The sequence below is a fragment of the Juglans microcarpa x Juglans regia genome, chromosome 1S (genome assembly GCF_004785595.1).
Source record: "Juglans microcarpa x Juglans regia isolate MS1-56 chromosome 1S, Jm3101_v1.0, whole genome shotgun sequence".
NCBI classification, from domain to species: domain Eukaryota; kingdom Viridiplantae; phylum Streptophyta; class Magnoliopsida; order Fagales; family Juglandaceae; genus Juglans; species Juglans microcarpa x Juglans regia.
Window position 1 is genome coordinate 28,040,080 of NC_054595.1, and position 5,566 is coordinate 28,045,645.

Consider the following 5,566-nt stretch of genomic DNA (forward strand, 5'->3'; position numbering starts at 1 on the left):
TAAGTGGTAAGTGGTAAGTGGCAAGTGGCATTTCCACCCCCCCCGGCGTTCTGGTCTTCTCGGCAAATGCAAGGCTGTGAGATTCGAATCTGAAAAATAATTTGTTGCAAAAAGATTATAAATATTGTTTTGTACATGCCATTTTAAACCACATTTATATATAAACTTTAACTTTATTTATATATATATATATATATATATATCAAATTATAACTTGTGATTCATTTCTATTTTGGAAATTCTAATACGGAAATATTATCTACAAACAAGTTTCACCTAAAAATTATCAATGAATATAAGATATTCACCAGTATGAAATAGCCCTCTACTCCTCCCCTTACCTAAAAAGTAAAAAAAAAAAAAAAATAGAAAATTTTTATTTATCTTCTTTTTTATAATTATTCTTTTAATATTTTTTAATCTGATATTAAATAATTGGTTCATAAATAAAATATAATAAATAACATCATATTATTAAATATCACATCATAACATAGTGAAAAAATGACAGTGAGTAGTATTAATAAAAGAGCAATGATATATGCACTCTATTTTTACACTTTTTTTATACAAATCATATTTTAATGAGTAATTTTATGCTTTAGTTACTATTTATTTTTTATTTTTATATTACATACTTATAATTTTTATTTTTTTTAAAAGATGTAGAGGTATTTTTTATAAATTGTGAAATGTAAAATAACGAATAATAACTAGATTGTCAAATTTTTCAAAAAGGCATATCTCAATACCCAGATGACCAGATATTAACCCTGTACCGTCAAATGTACTCATTCGCACGCTGAAAAGGATCCACGATCGGCCGCCTCTAATTCCTAACCACCCTTCAAGCTGACTGCGTTTTCAAGCTCTTCATTTTCGCAGAAACAAGTTGTTTTTCGAAAGAGTAAGAAACACCCAATACATTTTCACAATAATTTAAGAAGATTAGGATATTTTATAAAATGATATTATTTTGTAATTTATTTACAAATATTTTACTATTCATTTTCAATCGACTAATACAATCATGCCACTCTATTAAAAATAAATTTTCAATATTACAAAATTATCTTTCATTTTATATAGGGTTGTAGAGTATTTGCAAAATAGTTGTAAATGAATTATTTTCTTTTTACAAATCATCTCATCTCATCTCATTTAATCATTACAATTTTTTTAAATTTTTTAAAAAAATATAAAAAATAATTCAATTTTTTTAAATTTCAAAACAAAAATTATATTTTAACAATATTTTATTAAACTTTTATCTCATATCATCTGTATAACTAAACAATACCTTAATGTAATATATTTTTGCCTTTTGAAAATTAAAAATAAAAATAAAAAAATCCCGCAATGATGTAGGATTGGACTTCACATTTTTTTATGCATTATGTTACAGTTGGATGCTGAGATAATTTCAAATGATTTGAGTTGATATATAAATAGTAGCATTTTTTAGATCTTATTTAAATGTATTTGAATGTAAATAATGAAATATCTATTTTAATGTACGAAATAGATTGGAATAAATTTAATTTTTTTATAAAAAAATTAAAAAATAATAAATTTCATTAATAATTTATTTAAGATAAACGAAAGGAAGCTGCTACATCGACATAAATCTTCTATCGAAAGGTAAATGTTTTTTTTCTTTTTTTTAATTATTTTTTTAAACATTTTAAATATTTTTAAAAAATACAAAAAAATCATGAATTTATTTAAAAATACTTTCTTAATTATTAAATAAAAAAATTAAAAAAAATAAAATGCATTTCGGTATAAAATTTAGGTAACAATTTTCTGTGAAAATAGTATTTTCCTAAATGAAATTTAGTCCAACAATCAAATACAGCCGTCTTGTCGTTCGAGGGACAGTGCTAAGGGCCAAAGGCAGCCAGATCTAGACCAAAAACAAAGAAAAATAAAATAAAATAAGCGAAAAAAACGTGGCACCAAAGTCGTTGGGCGGCTAAAGCTAATGATTTCAGTCCAACCTCAATGTTCACCAACCCGCGAGGCCCACTTTGTTGGGGTTGGTGCCTTGGGTGGATATCTCTTTCCTATAAAGTTCGATCCTCCCACCCTGGCATGTTTTAGAGTCGTGTTTAAATATTAAAGTGAATTAAATTGAAATAATAAAATATTATTAAAATATTATTAAAATATTATTTTTTAATACTATTATTATTTTAAAATTTAAAAAAGTTGAATTATTTATTATATTTTGTATTAAAATTTAAAAAAATTATAATAATGAGTTGAGATGAATTGAGAGTAATTTAATAATCAAACGTACCATTCTGTTTATTTTTTAATTTTATATATATATATATATATATATTTAATATATTTAAATATTTTAAAAAAATAAAAAATATTTTAATAAATTTAAAATCACTTATTTAATCGCTAAATAATAAAAAATGAAAAAAATTGTCAAGAGTCAAATTGAGCGATACGATACAACCCTAGAGGCAAAGTAGTTTTCCTTAGTTTTATGCCACAATGTTGACACCACAAAAGCAATAACTTTTATTTATTTATTTATTTTAAAGCTTTAGATATATGTTTGGCTAACCATGCATTTTACGAATAGTTTGTTGATGGATATTGGGCTAACTTTTGAGTTTGTGTCTGGCCCAAACTCAACCGAGCCTAAAAGATTATCCTAACCATGACTTCCCGAAAGTCCACAATATCTACACGGCCCTTTACCTTAGCCAATGCGCCACAGAATTGTCAAACCGTACAGGCCCATAATCACAATTAAAATACTGTGCCAGTGGAGGTGAAGGCCCATGAAAGAAAACACCCGGATAAGTCATGATTTTCGTCTTGAATTTATTAATGGAAGTCTGTTTCTTTTTTTTTTTTTTAAGTCATGATTTTCGTCTTGAATTGATTAGTATTCCTAATATATAACTTAACGTGATAAAATTTAAATAAAATTTATATTAATTATTTAAATAAAAAAATATTTAAAGTACACCGTACTGATTTGCAGTGTACGTACGTGATTAAACATGATAAAACTGAAGACAAAAAACTTTATCTTGCTCTATGATTTTATGTTTTTTTTTTTTGGGACAAAAATAGCATTCAACACGATACCTGATCTTTACCTACAAGATTGTCAAATTTCCATGTAAAATCTAGTTCATGACACAATAGAATCTTGCTGACATAAGCCTTACATGCAACGCTAAAAATAGTAGTACAACATTTTCGATCGGAGCCTAGTTCATGTTGAGATCATCTTTAATGTACTTGGATCCAATGGCAGGAGATCATCTCAATCTTCCATGCATGGAGTTTTCTTAATTCACTCGAACACGTAAATACGTAAAGTTGCTTTCATTTATATATGTGCAGGAGTAGTACTTACAATATCTCTAAGTACGTATACATGCATCGATCGATCGCTCCTGAGTACAAGTAATTAGTACGTTCACTCATATATCCTGAAAGCAACGTTGCATATTATATACTAATTAATTATTTGCATGATTTATAATTTTTTCATATTTATATATATATAATGGCAAGAGAGGAAATTATTAGGGTAATTTGGGATGAAAAGTACTGACGTTATAGATACATCATGATCATATATTATATATCCTTTTATAATCTCCTAATTTGAATTAAATGATTGAAAGGTTGTTTTATTATCATTTAATTAATGTCAACCTATATATATATATATAGATGAATTATATATATTAGCAAACAATTCAACACTCCAAAATGAAGATAAATATTTTTTAGAAGTGATATTTACATCCTTAGAGTATGCAAATCCCGCACATGACTCTCTTTGAAAAAAGTGGGTAAATATATATATAAGACCTACATGAAAAAATTAATTTTTTAATAGTGAACCCACTCATTTTCAAAAGAGAGTAGGTGGAACTTGCACATCCTAAAACTGTATACAGCACGACTCAATTCTTGCTGCCATGCTCTCCAAAATGGACTTTATCCCTCTCCGTTCATTCCTGTAGCCGATTGTACGTCACATGACGATGATAATTTGTAAATTTTATTTTGTTGAACACATTAAGAAAAGATATTTTCTTAATTAATTAAATAGTTAAATCATATTCAGTGACAAAACAGCATGACAATGCCCAGGTTAGACGCATCTAGATATAAAAGTTATTTTAATGACATGAAGTATAGGTAGTTTTCTTATTTTAGTATTTCTACTTCAGTAAAAACTACATAGGTTTACTGGATTTTCAAACTTATTACCGTTTGAAATAAATGTTTTTTTTTTAAAAAAAAAAAAGCATGATCATCGGGAAAAGACAAATATTTTTAAAGACGATTGTTAGGAACTGACAAATATTCTTTGAAAATTCGTTAGTCGGGGAGTATATAAAAACAGTAACGTACAAACTATAATTTCTTTTAAATAGAAATCTAACTATTGAGAGAAAAGAATAAAGAAAAGATATTGAAATACATAAGGAGATACTATATATAGATTGAGATGTATAATATTGTTTGAGAAATGCTTTAGTCACAAATAAATTAATCTACAAAACTAAACATACAAACTGACGTGGTTTGATATAGTACTACATTTTATTGCAAAATCATTTTTATTGTAAAGTAAATTTAACGTATTATATGAAATCATGAAAATTTGTGGATTTACTTTTATAAAATCTCTTGTGGTTTTAGCACTTCTTATATTGTTTTAGAAATATGGATGACTAAAATAGAGAATCAAGAGATTTTTTTAATAATAATAATAAAAAAAAGTAATGTTAGATACAGTTATAAAGTATTCAAGCTCCACATACTCCATTTGAAAAAAAGTGAAGTTCACTATTAAAAAAATAATTTTTTTATATGAGTCTTAAATTTATTCACTTTTTTCTAAAGAGAATATGTGAATTTACAAACGTTAAGATTACAAATATCATTTTTGTGATAAAAAAAAAGTTGGGACTTTCAAAGAGTCTAATGTTAAACTAGAGAGGAAATTTCACTAAACTTTTTGCCAGTCGGATGTGAACGCTCAAACACTATAATATGTATATGAATTTACGCGTGTTAGAAAGATGTATATGGATTCTATCTGCGCAGCAGATGCATGTAGAATTTAATTCCTGATCATGATGCTAGTACATATTATACCATGTAGCTGCTGCGTACTGTTCGAGGCGCGTAGAAGCAAAGAACTAAGAAGGCTACAAACCAGAACTTGGCACAGAGAGAGATTAGGTGGGGGTTAATGGAGTTGGAGTATAATGCAACCGTGAGAGCCTTTGACACAAACACGAAGGCAAGGAGAGGACATGACTGAGTGAACAGAACCAAAGGGGAAAGCCAATAAATCTGACACCAGGATTCCCCCACCTGTTCCTTCCAACACTCTATTCCATTTTTAATATTTCTTTAGTGTCGCTCACTTTTTTTTTACTCCTTTCTGATCATCGCTTACCGTTTTCTACGAACAACGAAAGCAAAAGGCCACCCCTGCCTTCCCCTACTTCTCCCTCTTTTGATTTCCCAACACGCCCTCTCTCTCTCTCTCTCTCTCTCTCTC